The 20,305-nt window shown below is 40.1% G+C and overlaps 1 long non-coding RNA gene across 1 annotated transcript; it reads right to left on the reverse strand.

Moving 5' to 3' along the window:
• Positions 1-2,079: 2,079 nt before the first annotated feature.
• On the reverse strand, positions 2,080-2,894 carry LOC309706086. Its single transcript, XR_014276668.1, has 2 exons — positions 2,322-2,894; positions 2,080-2,234 (listed from the first exon to the last, which is right to left on the reverse strand). It is a non-coding gene; the product is annotated as an uncharacterized lncRNA (long non-coding RNA).
• Between the last annotated feature and the right edge of the window lie 17,411 nt (positions 2,895-20,305).

Here is a 20,305-nt window from a genome sequence, read left to right on the forward strand (position 1 = left end):
AAAGAAAAATCAAATATATACATTGTACATTTGTACACATGCATGCAGATATGCATGCACATGTATCTGCACAAAACATTTGTGTGCAACTGTTTTATATATGGGTGGGCCTTTAGAAAAATCTAATTTTTATTAGAGTATATACACATAGGAACAGATTGTGACATCTACATTGCTCTAATATCACCATTCCCAGAGGTGGTGGGAAAGCTGTGCTTCTGTGAAGTTTCCAATCATGACAATTTGAACCCATGCCTGTGCAGACCAGATGGCTTTTCCTCTGGATTTCAAAATTAAATAAATAAGTAAATAAAACAGGCTCAGTGTGTTGGAATGACTCATTCCGGTTGATACTTTCTGGTCTTCCAGGAAGTCGCACAGTGAGATAGATAAGCCTGGACAGAGGTAATTTACCAACAGGACAGTCACTCTGTCTGTTTAGAAGAATCAGTAAAAGCAATCAGGGCATGAGCAGAGAGTCACCATGTGATCAGAGAGGTTACCATGGCATTAACTGGCTCATTCAAGGTGGAGGTGCTATCAACGCTGTGAGACACACATATGAGCCAAGTAAGTAGCGGAGGAAAGGGCTTAACCTGACCTACAATCTCGCAGGTCAGGCAGTGAGCAAGAGAGCGAGAGTAAGAGGAGGGAGAATGTAGAGACAGCGGGGCTAATGGAAATGTAAGGGTCAAAGCATCACACTGGCAGTAACATGCAGTTGTTCAGCATCTCTGTTGTGTTTTTACAACCATGTTTTCAAAAAAAAAAAAGCTGGGGCACAGTAAAAGTTTGAAAACAGATTGCAAATGATTGTCAAAATCATTGCATTCAAATGAAGGCATTTTAAAAGTTAACACTGAAATCACGGGCGTGTGACGGATCACTTCTTCTTTTGTTGTTTGGTGACCAGAGATGGGCAGTAACGCGTTACTTGTAACGCGTTACTGTAATCCGATTACTTTTTTCAAGTAACTAGTAAAGTAAGGGATTACTATTGCAAAAACGGTAATTAGATTACCGTTACTTTCCCGTAGGAACGCTGCGTTACTGCGTTACTAAAACCGTGATTTTTTTGCCAGAATGTCTCATGACAGTGACGTAAGCGAGTGCTACGGTTGTGACAACAGCTGTGTGCAGATCAACAATGTATCATATATCGAGTGCGGGAGAGAGTATGAGCGTGCAGCGTTTAAAGTGTGGAAGCACTGACCTTACTTTGAGTTTGATTCCATAAAAAGTGACAAAAACATTAGTGTCCATTAGCGTTGTGCGTGGGAAGAAAACTTCTTTTTACAGCGAAAAAAACCCCTAAACTTCCAAGCAAGCTCCGAGTGCGCTATGACGTAATGGAAAATTCACAGAGAAACTGCCGTATCCTTCCACTGACTGCTGTGGCACACCTGCACCAGGGTAAACCTCCGCCTACCCAACTCCTGCTGTACAGGTGAAAATAGAGCAACAGGACCGCTAGTCTTTGATTTTATTTATTTTCTGGTGTGTTTTACTTGCATCTATTTGAAAGAGTGAGTGTAAACACAAAAAAAAAAAAAATTTATGTGCTGGAATGTGCAGAAAATAGGTTTAAATATTAAACAAATTTCTTCCAGTCAGAGAATGTTGCATATAATTAAATTTTTGCTTGATGCATAAAGTTAAAAGATTAAAATTAATAAAACTATAAAAGTTTTAAAAAGAGACTTTTCCATTTGATTACATTTTGTATGATGGATTATGCAGAAAAAGTAGAATTGGGCTGAAAGATCTATCGCTTTATCACCTATTCAGGTTGTAAATCGTGTTTTTAAAAAGTAACTAAGTAACTAAGTAATTAATTACTTTTGAAAATAAGTAATCAGTAAAGTAATGGGATTACTTTTTGGGGGAAGTAATCAGTAATTAGTTACTGATTACTTTTTTCAAGTAACTTGACCAACACTGTTGGTGACTGAGAAGACCAGATCTGCAATTCTGAAGGTTTGCCATCCTTTGTTGCTGTTGGACTTTAGCTACTCATGTCACGGTGCGGCATGGCACACCGTGGAAGGAGTGGGGAAGGAGGACCCAGGCGCGGTGCTCTACGTATAGACAGTGTTTATTTACAGAGGGTGATATCAAACAACAATAAATCCCCGTGTTTCTCCCCAGACTCCCGTGTCGTGTCCTCCAAGTGCTCTCTGCTCCCGTGTCTGCACTCCCGGTGCTCGCTGCTCCTTAAGCCTTCCACGCTCCTCCTGCGGGAAACAATAGCGGCAGCAGTCAGGACACTGAACAATGGCAGGCATACACTACACGACCAAAACCTAAACTGGGTAACTAACGTGGAGTCCCAAGCAATGATCCCGCGTCGGTGGGAGCTCCAAGACTCTCTTAAGTAGCTCCCCCGACGAGGCCTGATCAGCAGCAGGTGTGTGGCTTCGGGTGTGGCCAGTCCCCTTGCAGGGCCACACCCTCCAGGCCTGACGCCGCCTATAAACAAGTGCTCAGCCACCCACACACACATATACACAAGCACAGGGAAGGGGGAGCAACACCAAAATACACAACAATAATAATAATAATAATATAATACATGACTGCTCAGGGATCCTGGGTCGCCCAGTCCCAGGACCCTGACAACTCAACAGTTATGGTCATCTTTTATTGTAATTGTCATTTCATGAAGAGAAAAATGTTTATATCGGACGGCAGGGTTTGGACTCTTTCATGTTGTTGTATTCAAGGAGAACGTGGTTTGGCATTGTCTTGCTGAAATAAGCAAGGCCTTCTGTAATGGTTTCTGGGCCTTTGACCCAGGGTTTTAAGTTTTTTGGGTGTTTAGTATTTGTATTCTCGGGTCTCCTTGGTTTTGTTATCTAGGTTTTAGTCTGTTTGTATTCTGTCTCTTAGTTCTTTTATCTTGGCTCCCGTCTGTTCCCCACACCTTGTGATGAAGCCAGTCTTGTCTCTGTGTTTGGTTCCCTTTCAGTCTTTCATCAGTTCTACATTTCTGTTTTCATGTTCTGTTACTTCCTGTTTTATTTTGATAGTCTCTCATCTCATGTGCGTTACATTCAGTTTTGCTTTCCCTTTTCTCATCATCTAGATTCAATTCAGCTGTGTGTTCCCCAGGTGTCTCCACTCTGCTCTCCTCTTGTGTATTTAAACTTGTGTATTTAAAAAGTTTGCTTGTGTTCTTTGTTGTGGTCTTCCTTATGTGGTCTCCAGTAAGAGTCTGTCTGTCTGATTATTTCTTCCTCACCTATGTTCTTTTTATAAGCTTTCTTCTAAGTCCTGATCTTTGAGTTCTGCTCGCTACACAGTGAGCCTTGATACTTACACCAAAAAATGTAATCTGGATATCACCATATGTTCCTCAAAAGCCTGTATGTATATATATCTAATGTACTGCGTTAATGTATTACAATTATACTGAATCAATATGGCTGTGGCTCAGGGTGTAGACCAGGTCATCTACTAATCATGCAGACTGGAGCAGTCAGTCTGCATGCCAAAGTATCCTTGGGCAAGATACTAAACACTGAGCTGCTCCCAATGCACTCAATGCTAAATTTTAAAAAGTGATGTGTGAATGAGACATGTTGTATAAAGTGCTTTGAGTGCTCGAGTAGAAAAGCACTATATAAGAACCAATCCATTTACCTTTATAGATGAGCAAGTTAGAAGATCCCTGAAGGAGATCTCTTCCTGTATCCAATAGTTCTCATAGGGTCTGGATTCTCCCTCAAATATTGTAGGGTCTTTACTTTACAATGGATTTAAGCAATGTAAACACAATGAGAACTGTTATTGTTCTGAATTGATGCTTTCTGAATAAAACTGAATTGAAGTGAAAAAACTGTAAATGAATAACAACCACAAATCTTCCAGAGGCCTTTGTCACTGTTTGAGGAATTACAAGATCTAGTAATTTAGGTGTGTCAGGATACAGGACATGAATATTTACATTTCTGCACAGTTTTCAGCATTATACTGTTGAAATGTTTGCTTTGTGAATCCTACTAAAAAGTTTTTTAAAAAAAAGACAATCCTGTTTACTTGTACCCTTAAGTGGCCAGTTTAGTGGTAGGATAGTGACTCCAGCAAGGAACATAAGTATCCTAAAAATATGTGTACGTGCACGAACCACACGCCGGTGCATCTACCTCTGTGTGCAAATCTGATTATGGTCCTTGATTGCAAGTGACAGTGTGCAGATTGAGTTGCACAGCCTCTCTAATTCTCTCTATTAATGAGTTGCGCTCCACACTGCTGCCCCGGACCCCATCTATTAATCACAATTTGTCATCTGTCTTGCTCTCCAACCCCCCACCCCCATCCTTCTATCCTTTCCCCTCTCTACCTCTCCTCCTCCTGCCCGAAGCACATTTTGCTCCCTCTGTGTCATTCCTACAATCTTCGGCTTAAATCTCATCCCTCGGTCTCTTCCTGACTTACTTCTCCGTAGATTATCATCACAACATTCATTGCTTAAATCATTATTTTTTTAAAAGCATCTTCTCTCTTCTTCTTTTGGCACCTGTTCCCTTTCTTACCGTTACTACTTGCATTTCCAGCGTAAGTTCATGCGCTCCTTTTTTCCCCTCCCTTGCTCTCCTTCCATAGCATGGTCAAGCATACAGAGTGAGTTTTCCCCTGAAATCCACATTTTAATTCTGCCAGCACTCCAAGGTTAAGTAAGCCCTCTTACATCAGTAAATAATGATTTATCACTCCAATTCATATCCCTATATTGCTTCTTGGTAATTAGACATTTTTATAACACAACCTATGGACATTTGATAAAACTAATGATCAGCTCAGTTAAAGGTTAGCTTTTAACATTTTGAGATGCATTAGTGTCAAAAGTGTAAAAAAGTTTTTCTTTTAATAGATTATATTGGATTCGAAAGCATGGCTAACAATGTGATGTAACTGCTGTACTCTGTCTCTCTGTAACTGTACAGCTGCTGCATTACACATTGAGCAGTCACAACCCATGTGGGCATTGACTGGGATCTTCTGGGGGTGTTCTTAAGTGTCTTTGGATCTTGTGGATCAATCATGTTCTGGTGAGTCCCATGAATGTTCAATTGGAGAGGCATCTGGCAGTTATTTGAATGGTGTTTTTGCTGTGTGGATGGGGTGTGTGCTCAAAAAAGCTGCTGCCAATGGGGAGGGTTGTGCTTGGTTCATGCCAGAGGAACAGCCACAAACTCCCTGCAGATTGCTGCATTTTAACCAGATGGTCACTTTACCTCAGTGATTTCAATGTTGTGGTGAATTGGTGCACTTCCAGTGAGTCCGGTGACTTTCTCTGTGGATAGAAAAAGGAGATAAGAATACTATAAGAGCCAAGTTCATTACTTGAATCGACTGTAACTACTAAATCCCTACTGAGCAACTGTGTCAAATCCTCCCCCCTACACTGAACATTAATTAACGCTCTTGTCTGTCCCAACAACCTGCTGCTCCCACCAGGATATCTGTGTGAGAAACACAGAGTGAAACTACACCCGAGTCATGAAACACAGACACACAAGCCTGGAACAGATGTGAAGCAGTACTGTAAATGCTGTTAGTTAAATAAAACGCTGGCATTTTATATGAACAAAAGCCTAGATGTGTAAGGGTTTCTGATTTCATGAGTTAAAAGAAAAAATGTCTGTCTGAAACCTTAAATTCTTAGTTTATACCTCTTTTTTTCTATTTCTTTATTCAAATACAAAATGAATGAAACAACAATTAGGGGAATCATCACTAAAACTGTGATATTTTCTTAGCTTTATGGCAGGGATTACTTCCTCCATTGATTAGGCTGATCACAATTAGAGAGACGACGCTGGTGATGTGCTGACATGTGAGCACAGTATGTGTTAGCAGGTTTCACACTTGTGTTTTTTACACTACTGCAAAAAGATGCCAGTGAAATAAAGGAGAAACACTGAGATCTGAATGCGGCATGCTAATGTGCTAAAATAACACTCCACATAAAAACATTGCTACTGGGGAAATGTTTCCAAGAAGTATTAGCATGTAGCCCAAAGCTTGTTGTTCCAACCTGTTTTCATCAAACAGCATCAGATACTGCCATGTTGCTCTTGTCAGCACTAGAACTGCTAGTTGGTTCAACTAAATATTTATGTTTTATTTCTGAATACAACACCAGTAATTTGTTGGATTGGAGATGCATCACAGTCCCCTGCTACTAGATAAGGGTGTGACCTCTCTCTCTCCAAGATGGGAAGCAATAAGTGGAAACTATGACAGACGAAGGCAGCATAGTTTTGTACTATTTTGATCAAAAATAAATAAATAGTACTGAAACAGAGCCATTCATAAACACATTCTGCAAAGGACGTTTAAGGAAAGAAAACTGCTGGTGCTAGCCTCGTGAAGAGTGGCAACATTCAGCAAAATAAGCTGACAGTGTGTGAAGTGCTGCACAGCAACACATTTCAGTGTCATTTAAAATATGATGTGGTAACTTAAGAATTTGATTAAAAGTTTAATTGCATTTATTTGTTAGTTTGTTTTAGTACACATACAATATTTACACCCACCCTACAGGTTATATATAAGATCTGGTGCCTGTGGAGGCCATTTAAATGCAGAGAACTCATTGGTGTGTAAGAAAACCTGAGATGATCTGAGCTTTTCATGGTGCATTATACTGCTGGAAACAACCATCAGAAGATTGTACATTGTGATCATAAAGGGATGGACGTAATCGGCAACAATTCTCAGCTAGGCTGTGGGAGTTAAACAATGCTCAGCTCATATTAGTGGGTCCAAAGTGTGCTACCACTGAATTATTAAGGGCAGGGTAAATCGATGCTTTTATGTTGTTTATGAAATATAATTTGAAGCTTGCAGCAGAAATCAACAGTCAGCAGATGAGCGACACTTTCCAAATGTTCTATTGTCTCATTTTAGTGAGCCCTTTGTGAAATATAGCCCCGGTTTCCTGCTTTTAGTTGTCATCCTGTGTGGTCTTCTAGTGCTACAGCCCATCTGCTTCAACGTTTAGCATGTTGTGCTTTCAGAGGAGCAGCTTCTGCTTGGTTATTATGAGTGGTTACTTGAGTTACTGTTGCCTGATCAGCAGGAAGAAGCCTGGCTATTCTCCTCTGACGTGGGACACTTGCAAAATCAGGTGTATCTAACAAAGTGGCCAAGGAATGTATATAGACATTGGGCAAACCAGGGGTGACACAAGTGTTGTTATTGGGAGCTAAAAAGGATTCAAAGATTCAAGGATTCAAGGAGCTTTATTTGTCATTCGCATCACATGTTAACATGAGGTGGAACGAAATTATGTACACACGGTCCCGAAATGTGAAAAGAAACAAAAATAATGAAGAAACAGAATTTTTTTTTTGTTTTTTTTTAAGTTAAATAGTTAAGTTTGTTTGTTTGTTTTTTTTAACAAACAGAAATGACAAGTAATAAGACAATACAATAAATAATACTATAACTAGCGTGCAATAACCTGAGTACCAGTATGGAGTATGGGTATAAATATATATAGGTGTAAATAAATACTTTAGCAGCAAAGGGCATGATGACCAGCATTGATAAAGTGACAGTGTCAGTAAATGTCAAGTAGTGGTTAAGGTGCTACAATAACAGTTCTTATCCATTTATGCACTGAGAAGTCTTCCTGCATCTGGAGGTGTATATGTCTGTGACGGTTGGGAGGCTGCCTCCGACAACTCTCTGTGCAGCCTTCACCACCCTCTGTAGCGCTTTCCTCTCTGCCGCAGTGCAGTTTCCGTGCCACACGTTGATGCCAGAGCACAGAACACTCTCCACCACACATCTGTAAAAGGAGATGAGGACTGAGCTCTCCATTCCTGCACGCTTCAACCTCCTCAGGAAGTAGAGCCTCTGGTGAGCCTTCCTGATCAGGCTGGAAGTGTTGTTTTTCCAGGTGAGGCTGCTATCCGGGTACGACTGCAGATCCTCCAACGTGCAGGGGTGTGTGTGTGTCTTCCCCTCCTGAAGTCCACAATCATCTCCTTAGTCTTCTTCTCATTGTTTTGCCTGCATCAGTCCTCCAAGTGTTCCACCTCCTTCCTGTAGCCGCTCTCATCATTGTTTGTGATGCAACCAACCACAGCTGTGTCGTCCGCAAACTTTACAATATGACAGCCCGGGAGGTTGGGTGAGCAGTCATATGTAAGCAGCGTGAACAGGAGGGGACTTAGCACACAGCCCTGAGGGGAGCCCGTGCTGAGGACTATGGAAGATGAGGAGAAGTTGTGGATCCTCACAGACTGCAGTCTGTTGGTCAGGAAGTCCAGGACCCAGTTACAAAGAGAGGAGCTCAGTCCCAGGGTCAGTAATTTGTCAACTAGTGTCTGCGGGATAATTGTATTGAAAGCGGATGAGAAGTCCACAAAAGCCAATTACTTCACATCACTAAATACATAAAAACACACTGGTGTGTCCCGCTCAGCAACTTTGAAATATTAGGTAAAGTATTAAGTAAAACAGAGGTGCTGTGAAAGTGAGAGTGGTTTGCTGTGCCCGAGTTTACAAACATTTGTAAGGTCACATTCATTTCAGTACATTGGCTTCCCATGTTATTTCAGATAAGCCAAATGCACACCCAATCCTCTGCTGCATAGTTGCAGTCACGGTATAAAGATGGAGATCTGTGTACTAAGATGACCAGAGGTGATATAGTGGAATTTATCTGTGAGAGCTGTGAAAGCTGATGCAGCTTTCAGTCACCTTAGATAGTAGTGCTGAAAACAGTCAGACATTCATTTAAACCAACCAAACTGCCATGTAAACCACACTCTGAAATGCTGAAATGATTTAGCAACTGTGTAAGCAGGTCACAGCCTCTCTTAGTGACATGGATCTGGCGGTTCCATGCACGTCTTATTCTTCTCAGGGATATGGTGACAAACCTGGTCCGGTCTGGGGCCCTTGTCTTGCGCTGCACTCAAGGTACCTCACAATTCTTACTTTTTCAGTTTGCAAATACTTCCCTCCATGGACCGTGAATGTAGCAAAAATAAAATCAGTTCAGAGCAGTGGAGTTAAACAAGGAGCAGGATGCAATACTGTAAAAAAAGAACGAAAAAAATGGAACACAGCAACCCGTGACGAAGGACAGAAAGACAGCCGGGTTGGAAGAGAGCACGAGGGATCATCCAGTAGGGATGACAGGGGCAACAGAGAGAGGAGAGAAAAGGAGGGAGAGATAGTGAAGCGAGACATCGATGACCTTCTTTTAGCTCTTAAACCATGCTGTTCATGCCATCGCATCACTCAGAGACAAGAACACCTCCTATACCCTGCTGCCGCGACATGAACATGACAGGGCTGTCTGATATACTGGACAATGCTCTCTAATAGACACAGCCACACACACACACACACTCACACGCTCAATGCACACATAATTTCGCTCCAGAGGCTTTCTGTGATTACATGTACAGTAAAACATCAGATTTTCATGTTGGTTCATTTTCATGTTGTGTTTCTAAATTGAATTGCCACAAAAGAACATTTTCATCTACGCTGAAACATAGATTATAAAGACGACCTCACAGGATCAGCTGGATTTGTTTTAATCCAATATATCCAAGTGAAATTTATATAAAATTACATTAAATTAGGGAGAAAAAGAGGATTAAACCTATTGCTTCATTGTGTTTTTATGTGTTTTAATGGGGTTTTTGTGTGTGTGTGTCACATGATCCTGAATTGGTGCATAAATAAATCCGACATGTTTCCAGGATCATTCTTTGATTTTCAGAGCACTGAGAGTCGTACCCCTGTGGCACAGGTTTGTATCATTTCACTTACTGATAGTTTTGTGCAAAAGTGCAAATTTTATATTGCCGATACTTTCAGCTTATGTAGGAGAGAGCGTGTGTCGTGATTTATGACATCAATCATCATCGATTTGTAAATTTTAAACACGTTTTATTGACCATTAAATCACTGTGATTTTTACTTTCCAAAATAACGAGTTGACACAATAAAACACACTTTTCAGCTTTTCATGTATTTTGAGACTTTTCTTTTTGTTGTTATTTGGAGACCTGGAATATAACATTTTATTTTATTTCATGTTATTTAATTTTTCATTTATTTAACATAATTCAGGGGGCTGCATACCGAATTTAGAGGTTTTTGATCCCATCAGGCTAGTATACCAGTGTTGGTTCGGTATTTGCATCGATCTGCTCACTTCTACTCACAGATATTTCACAACATTCAGAACATTTCACTTTTTATTTTTTTAAATGATGTTACATATATTTGTCTGTGTTATTTATAAAGAAGATGGATGCATGGATGGATGGATTTTGGGTGTTATAATAATAATGGATTGCATTTATTTTGCACTTTTCAAGGAACCCAAAGCGCTTTTACAATTCCACTAGTCATTCACTCTCACACACTGGTGGAGGCAAGCTACAGTTGTAGCCACCGCTGCCCTGGGGCAGACTGACAGAAGCGAGGCTGCCATATCGCACCATCGCCCTCTGGCTTCACCAGTAGGCGGTAGGTGAAGTGTCTTGCAGGACACAACGACCAGGACAGAGAGCCCAGGGATCGAACCGGCGACCTTCCGGTTACAGGTGCGCTTCCCAACCGCCTGAGGCACGGTTGCCCAGGGGGGTTGTTATGGTTTACATTACAATCACCGCTTAAGAATAAGAGCATGGGCACCAATTATTAAAACCAAGGTAACTTTTTACATTTGGATTTATTTAATGCTACAGTGTAATGATTCTTTTATGGGATATTGTTGAGCTTTTATTTTTGCCCTCTATAGGTTTGAGACATTGTCAAAAATTCCCCAAAAACAAGGAGACCACACAGATAATGGAGGTTAAATAACCTAAAGCTGAATTAAATTAGACTTACTAAAAAGTTGAATGGCTATATCATATTGTGATATCGCAAGTAAAGCGGAGATGTCTGCAAGAAGTGAGGTTAAACAAAAAGCAAACAAAACCAAGAGGAAGCATGTGCCTGCTGGAGAGAAGAGAGGGTTATAGCACATCCTTTTAGGTAACAACTCCAACACAAAAACAGGGGAAAGTAAGAGGTAAACAGGGAAACTGGAAGGGGTCATCACCCACATTAACTGCAAATGTGGGCTCTTTTTACATGGTTTACATTTTAAAACTGTCTGGGAACATTAAAATTGATCCTGGAGGTAGAATTTCAAAAGATTAATTATGGAATTAAGAATTAATTTCACATAAAATATGAATTTAAAACTGAAGTGAACTGATTGGTTAATTCACTGCTACCAGATCTAAACGCAGACAAAATCAAACTAAATATTGTCACAAGGGTTTTGACTATTGCAGAGTTTCATTCTTTACATTTGGTATCATTTATACTTCAACAAGAGTATTGCTTCTTTTTGAGTACTAGTTACTTTCAGGTTTCTTGTATTTGATTTATTATTCCTCTATGTTTATGTCTGTAGTTTTTTTTTAAAATCCTAATTTAGTTCTTTATCTCCTTTCTTTAACTCTTTAGTTTACATTTGTTTAATTTGTTTGATGTTTGGATTTGCATTCATTAAATTTACTGGTTTCCTTCATTTATCATCTTATGTTTTTCCTTCTTTAAAGCTCACCTGTGCTCAGTGCATCACTTTTCGTCTTGAATCACTTCCTGTTATACTTTATACGTTGTTTCTCTTCCCACCTCCATGCCCCTGCACAGACTCTTTTGTTGCTCCCCCTCTTTTTTCAGTGAGTTAGTTTTAGTTATGTTTCGCTTCCTGATGTACTTTGTTAGTTAGTTGTCTAGTTTTATTTCTAGTTATATGCCTCATTATCTTGATTGTTTTCAGCTGTGTTTAGTTTCTTTCCTATTTTCAGCACCCTCGTTACCTTCTGTGTATTTATAGCCTCTTGTGTCAGTTTTTGTTTTTTTGTTTTTGGTATTGTACCATTCCCCCTCTCTTTGTTTCCACACATGGTCTTTCCTGGATTCTTGCTGCTTTGCTCAATTGTGGATTTTATGTTTGGGACACTGCATGCCTTTATTCCAACAATATCTGAATCTGTACATTTCATTAGGCTGGACATTATTTTATGTAGACTATTAAAAGTCTAAATAAGAATCAGCACCGTACACTAAGACTAAATGGTCATCCGTCTTTCCTCTTTTGGTGTAAATGTGCAGTCTAACTGAAAAGCCATCCATCCCATAATCTGTCTCTCTCACAGTGATGTATCCATCTGTGTCCTTCATCTAATGCCTCTACCTGTCTTCGCTCCTGGGTAAACAAGTGGTCTGGACACAATTACTGTAACAAATCCCCCCTCACCACCACCACCATTACCCTCCACCCCACACTATTTCTATTTTCCTCCTACACAGTCTCACCCGTTCTCCCTCATTTCAAGCTTTACCTCCAGCACTCTCTTGTTCTTGATCTCTCCTCACACCACAGTACCGCTGGCCTCATTTGTTTTTATCTTGTGGTTATAATGACATTTCATTTAGGCTCTGCTTGGCTGGGTAGGTAAACCAAAACTCTTCATTTTTCTCTGTCAGATGGAGAGAAAAACTTGTGCAGCAAATGGGCACTGCTGCGGCTTTGGGGATTCAGATTTTCTTAAAAAGAAGAGGAGCCTAATTGTACTTTTTTCATGTCGAAACTTTGGGAGTGAATGCCTCCTAGAGTTCACAATGGGTTATTGATCTTTTCAGTTGATGCTAATGAGTCTTCACATATTTTTATTAGCTGTCTAATGGTGCATTTTACTGTAGACAAGGCTTTAGTGAGGCATTTTTAATGGACTGATTGACACACTGAATTAAGAACCCGGACAAACAGATGTCACTGCTTCATTTCTGAATACACACTTGGCTTTTGAGAAAGAAAAAAACCCCACGAAGACACTGTAATCCTGACAAACAAGGATGTGGGGGCACAGGAGAATAAAGCCAAAAGCCAAAAAGGAGAAATGAGATGTGACATAAAAAGAAATCATTGTGATAAAAGAAAAGAAAAAGACACGAGTACATTTGTGTCCCCATTAGCACATATCGTGTCTAGAAGGGCAACTAGCCTCTCTAGTCTAATCTTAGCTCTAAATTAATGTACAAAGTCCAGAGAAGCCTTCCTCCCTCTGCAGCATTAACCCCTATCTTCACAGTTTAAAAGTGTTTTTATTCTATTATGCCTCTCCTCTTTCTTAATCAGTGTCTATGTGTTTTCTGCTCATTCTGGACACCTGATTAAGAAGCTGCTTGTATACCTGCCCCCTCTAAGTCATCAACTTTAGCATATGTGTGGTTCAGACGCAGCATCGGTTCTTCTGTTTCATATGCACAGCTTTTTCACTTTACAGACTCTTTGTTAGTAAGTACCTCCAGGGCATACGGCAGCAGCTTGTTAAGCAAAATATTGTGTTTTACGTTCTTTTTCTTCCCATATTAAGTAATAAAAATGCAGCATGTGGTCATGAGGCCTTGGATTGTTTAAAGATATGTTTGATTGAGCTTGGCTTGAACTTGAATAATAAAACTGAACTAACAAGACAGCCGTAAAGCTATGCGCAGAAAGAAAAGTAGTGTTCAGATTTCAAAGTAAACATTTCCATTTGAGTTGAACTCACAAAGAACAGGACTAACATATGCAGAGTAAAAAGGTTTAGAGTTGCAGTTCTTTTACAGATTATTAAAGATGATTAAAGAACCACATAGTCTACTTAGTCCACTGAGTCGAGGTTCAACTTTAAATCACACAGAGAAGAATAAAGAAAGATTTAGTTGAAGTATATTTCTTAATTTTAAAATATTCTCACAAAAAGAAACCCCTAATTGACCATTAAAAAAACTGTGGCCACAATAAATAATACTTTAGGATATTTCACAGTTGTTGTTCACAGTCATTAATTAATATATGTGGCAAAAAGGGTATAAAGAGGAAGTAAAAGTGATTATTATTAGGGGTAGGATTAAAAACAGCTAATGCCTCTTCCTACTCCTCTTCGAACATGTTATTTATTAGGATTATTGTTTGTTTTCTTATTTTTCTCACATCATCCACTTCAGTTCATCCACTTTTTGTTTCAGTTCATCATAATGCACAGCTCTCTTAAGGTCACAACATTTCACACATGTCGAGGTGTGGACTTTGAGTGGACCACTGCAACCCCTTGTTTCTTTTGTCTTGATGCATGCTCAATCATCCAGGTAAATAAATCCCCAAAGGCTGATTCTGTTCATCTGGACGTAGCGTTTTCAGTGGGAGAAACATTTTGTGACTCATCCAAATGACTTCTTCAGTCTCAGCTGACTGCAGGTTTCCCCAACCTTATAAACAGTACATTTGTTTGTTTTCTTTTTCAGCCATTCTGTTGTAGATTTGCCGCTGTGTTTAGGTCCATTGTCCTGTTGCATGACCCAGTTTTGGTCAACCTTTAGCTGTCAGACAGATGGGCTCACATTTGACTCTTCAATACTTGGGTTTAAAGAGGAGTTCAATCAATGAGCACGAGGTGCCCAAATCATCACACGTCCATCACTGTGTTTGACAGTTGGTATGAGGCATTTATTCCAATATAATGCTTGGTTTTTGAAAAACATCCCCACTCTGGTCTTGTCACTCCAAGGGACATTGCTCCAGAAGTCTTATGGTTAGTTCTGATGCAATTTTGCAAGTCCAAGCCGTGCTGCCAATATTATTTTTTAAAGAGATACAGCTTTCTACTAGTGATGTGCGGATCAATACTGAAATATCGATTCCTCCGATACCAGTCATTTATGTTCTAGAATCGATTCTCACATTAAAATATCGATATTTTAGTAATTTAGCGTAAATGTGTAGTTTATCATTAACAGGAACACAGTGGGAAGAACCTATTTCATTCCGATTGTCTACATTGGAAGGAACTACTTCCTCTTCCGCCTTTCATAGTCATGTGCGAAATACAGCTGTATAAATGTGTCAGCTCCTTGGCGTGCGCACTCACAACAATGGCTGAGCGTAACTGGAGTTATGCCCGGCCATATTTTACATCCACAAACGTGGTTTGCGATACATGTGGCAAGAAAGTGAGGTGTTGTGGCAACACCACTAACCTCGTCAAACACCTCAGAGTAAATCATATCACAGAATATGACGAGCGTATGTTGAGGCGAACTGAAGAGGAGGACAGGGACATGTGCTGCTAGGGCGAGACAGACGTCTCTCACGGAGTCCTTTAGTGCTGCAGGCGGGCAAGGTGTTCAAATAGCGCACAACTTCAGGTTTTTTATATCTATTTGATGAACTCTGCATTGTTAAGTGATAAGAACAAGTAATCTGATGTCCTGTAATCATTATGACGTTATAATTTGAGATACAATAAATAAAATACGTTTTTGTACAAAGTATTGTATCGGATCAGTATCGTCGATACCACCCTGAATTTTACCCTTCATTCTAATTTGTGTTGTACAGTTATTTCATTTTTAACCTTAATTTATATTTTATTCCTTCCTAGTTAAATTTACCCTTTTTAATTTTTCATATTTATTTCCTATCTTATTCATAGCCTTTTCCTTTTTTGTTTTCTTTAGGTCACGAGCAGTTGTCCAAGCATTTCACTACATATCGTACTGTGTACGTGACAAATAAAATTTGAATTTGAATTTGAATTTGAATTTGGTATCAGATCGGAAAGGAAATCAGTGGTATCGCACATCACTACTTTCTACCTTCCAAACAAGCCATACTTTCCAGTCTTTTTCTGTTTGTATAGTTATGAACTTTAACATTTAACATGCTAACTGAGGAATGTAGCCTCTGAGATGTAGCTCTTGGATTTTTGTAGTTTCTCTGAACACTGCACAGTCTGACTTTGGGGTGAATTTGCTGGAACGTTCACTCGGGGAAAGATCGGCATCTGTCTTGAACGTTTTGCACTTGTGAGTAATCTTTCTCGCTGCCAAAATTGTTTAACCCTCCACAGACCTTAGAGAAGCAGCAACAGTTGCTTTTCTAAGATAACTGCTTATATCGCCCCTTCATGGCATTGTGTTAACAAATACTGTACCTACACATAATGCACAAAACCAGCAAACTCACAAAGCTTCCATAGACATGCTTGATGTTGATCAGTTAATCAAGTGCAATTGGTGCTACTTACCATCTTAATTCCAGTGGAAATAGTGAACGTGTATTTCGTTTTCACACATATATATTTGGCCTATTGTTTGTTTAAAAAAAATGGCATAATGTAAAGTTTTAGGCTGTAAAATGCTCCTTACCACAAAATGTGTGACAGGTTGGGAATGCAGGTTAATAATTTTACTGAAATGAAACTCTCAAACTCTTCTTTGGTTATAACTATACCTATAGCTTCCTGTGTACCAGTTTATTGCAGGAGTAGATGAAGGGGTAGGGGTTGAATGGCGTATTGAAAGAGCAAAGACAAGACAGCCATGGATTTTAAGAATATATCAAAGCTGCTTAGCTGGTGACGACTTATTTGCTGCATTCACAGCCGAGACAGTAAATCTCAGCCTCCCCCACTTTTGTTCATTTATCTTTGTTCTGCAGCCATCTTCCAAAATTTCTCTTTGTTTCTTATGCTGCCTCTTTTTTTGAAAAATAACTTCATTTCAGGAGATTGCCTTATAATTATCACTTTAACCCTTTTCTCAGATTTTGTCAGATTATTTAGTGCAAATCTGTGGTGCATTGATTGTAAACTCTTTATCAGGCTAGCTAGATGCCCACAGACTGAAATTCAGCTCTGTCTGCGCTCAGTGTGAGTGAAATGTGGGGTTGGGTGGGCTACCATTGGACCTGAATAATTCATGCTGGCTCTGCCTCTGTCCATGTGTTTTAAATACTGGTTATAGACTAGAAAGCTATGAATCATTCATCAGAGGCGATTAAAGTCTGCTGTTAATTAACCCTTATCCTTTTGCAGTAGTGTGGAGAGGGTCAGTGACTGATCCCTGCCCTGACCTCTCAGACCACCTGCTCACTCCCTCCATCTTTCACTCCTGAATTTCACTATACGTCCCGTTAGCGTGTGAGGCAGTGTGCAGTTGTCTTTTCTTGAATCAAAACGGCGGATCCAATTGAGATACAAGCAGTTTTTCTCATTATAAGTCACCCGAAACATGTTATTTTTTTAGCTTATGACTTTCAAGAATATATTGCAGCGCTCAAAATAAAAGACTCTTTGAAATGTGTTTCGAGTGTACTGAGTATGTTAAATGTGTGTAAGTGTGCGAGTGTGTGTGTGTGTAATTGCCGTGACGAGACAAGATGTTGAGAACTCAGCGATGCATGTCGCCAGAGCGGTTGAACGCTCCACGGATGGCCCACAGAGAGGAGGAATGAAGGAGAGACAGAAGGGGGGTAGAATGATGAGAGGAAAAGTCAGGAGAGACAGATATATATGAATAAACAATGTGTATTCTTTAAACAACAGAGAACTTCACTGAGACACCACACCAAGCAGCTGCATGTGCGATTTCTATTTTAGCTCTTCAAAGTGTGTGTGTGCCAGGTGTGTGAGGTCAGCATAATTACACTGAAAGTTCAAAGTGTCATTAAATGGCTAATAGCAAATTAAAACAGCTCCATTCTAGTGTACATATGTTCTTTGTGTGCATTTATATCATATGCATTCAGATGTAGAAGTGATATACATGTAGCTACTATTCTTTGAAGCAGTTAACAGACAAGATGTTAATATTTGAGTCAGAATTGTCAATGCGTTTCTTTCTGCAGCAGTAAATCAAAAATGCAATTCAAACCAATGCAAGTTCTTGCAATGGTTTGAAGTCATGCTTCATTTGTTGCACAGCGGTTGGGTCCATTTGCGTACCATAAAGTTCCTTCGCGGAGACTACAGAGAAGGATTTTCAACCTATGAAATCATGCTTCTTTGCAGCCCTTCAACAATACAACTGCACATAGCTCAACGTAGATGACACTATGCACAGGCTGAATGGGGATTGGTTGGAAAACAGGAGAAATGTGAAAACACATCAAATATCAAAAAGTAAAGCAAGAGAAGCATAGTTAGTGGCTTTACTGGACTCTTTTACCTGGTTTATTTAGTTACTTTTTATTGTTTTTAACACTTTGTTTCAATGTAGACCTTCCTATGCTATAACAGCTCAAGCAAGCACAGCTCACAGACTGCTTGTTCATGATGCTGCCCCCTAGTGGCAGTAAACGAATAAAAATGTGTAGATCAGCGGTTCCCAACCTTTTTTGCGCCACGGACCAGTTTATGTCCGACAATATTTTCACAGCGAGGCCTTTAAGGTTTCGCGGATAAATACAACAAAATAAAAATCGACTGGTATAAAAAAAAAAAAGCGGATTTATTCATAACACACGGGAAAAGACCCAGGGAAACTGAGTTAACAATAAAAATATTTAAAAACACAACAATAAAAACCATGAAAACCATAAATTTTCCAGTACTAAACGACTCACGGACTGGTACTGGTCCGTGGCTCCGGGGTTGGGGACCACTGATGTAGATGACTTTTGACAAAGCTGCTTGTAGGCTGTGCACTGCTCGCCTGAAGAAACCATGTTGGCGCTCTTAGTCTGCGTGAAGCGTGATTTGCAATAGTGGACTCCACTCAAATGGTTGCCACTATATATTATATTCTTGCATAAAAGTAAAGTTACCAAGTGCCAGTGTCATTTTGTAGTTAAATTCCTTTCCTGCAGCAACTACGTCACCAACTGTGGAGGAATTTCTGAACATCTAGGAATATAAGAGAGAAATGCAGGTCGTCTACACTTGACACCGTGATTACGACTCTACATGTAAGATTACAGAGAGGCTTTAACAAAGTCATGCATTTCTTAAATTTTACAGTGAACTTCCAGGCATTTTGTTAAAACTATATCGTGTCACCAGTGTTGCAACTATGCAGAGTATTCTGCGCTCATCTTACATGCTCTCATTTTGCAGAGGATTCATCTTTGTGAGAGACAGAGGACCCTGTTGAATTCTGAGTGAGCAGCATTTCAATTCCACATGCCACGGTGAAGCGACTCCACACAAACACCGACAATCGCTTTTTTACATGTACATTTCTTCTGCCTTTCTGTGTGTGTGTGTGACTGTCACACATGTTAACAAACACACTTACTTCATCAGCAGTGCTGTTAGGAGCTGTTTGGAGGAGATTGCTATTTGCCACCACGTTCTCTCTGCAAAGGCAAACTGTAGATACGTTGGTGATTCTACGGACAGTATTTCTTTGACAGGACTTGGGACTGATGGAGTGTGTTTGTGTATGTGTGTGTGTAGCTGCTGGTGGTGGGGGAGTGACAGGCAGTGACGGTGGGTACACAGCGTAACCTTTAGAGTGGAGCCACAGGAGCATGACGGCCAGACTCCAAGGTAACAGAGAGGGAGAGAGACAGGGAGAGGTGTTGTGGGGGTTGTTGGGAGGAGAAGGAGAAATTCGACAGGTAGGGGAGATAGAAACTTCAAGGTATCTGTGTCATCTGCTCTTCTGTCTGTTTGCTTTCCTATGTCCCATTGAAAGACTGCTAGCAGCCAAGAGGTTGGAATACAAACGAAAAAAGTTTAACGCTTTAGAAAACAGGTGTATTTTTACGACAGCGCCACTATACACATCAAATATCTGCTAGATATAGATAAATGTATACCTTTTTTCCTGTGACTCTCCTATGAAAGATACTGCACCCCGACGCATTCTTGACACGGGGAAAAATGTAACTTAGCACACATATAAGGTAAAAGAAGAAGGTAGAATATGTGTTTGCTCACTGCTATGTATCAGTAAATCTGAGGAAGTGTGGAAGAAATGGGTGAATTTCTTCGTTCCCGCCCTGCCTTGATTACACAGAGTTTTAATCATTTCTCCTGTCCAGCAGGTCCAGTGCTAATTAATTTCCCTGTGCACATTTTAACACACACCCTCTACATATGCAAAGACATGGTGCCTATTTACGCTTTACACATGCTCATGTGGACGCAATGACACGGCTGAGTGTCTCCCTGCAACATTTTTCTCATTAGGATCTCTGTCCTGTCAATCGAGGCTTGGTGAATAATTTATAGACGTTGCAGAAAAGAGTTTACAGGGGGGAATATGTGCATGTGTGCAGCCAAAGGCAGTGATTTCAGTTTTTAAGCTTCCATGAGACTTCGGGGGGGGGGAGGTTGTCCATGTTTCCACAAGCTCAGATCTCCAATTCATTCATACAGACCACATATCCACATGCAGTGTAGAGGTGAGCACACACACTGAGCAATAAACATAGTGGTGGATTTACGTGAGGCCCCAAACGCAGGACAGTCTGATGCTGATAAAGCAGGGC

This window comes from Aulonocara stuartgranti (genome assembly GCF_965226115.1).
Source record: "Aulonocara stuartgranti genome assembly, chromosome: 5".
In the NCBI taxonomy this organism is placed as follows: Eukaryota; Metazoa; Chordata; class Actinopteri; order Cichliformes; family Cichlidae; genus Aulonocara; species Aulonocara stuartgranti.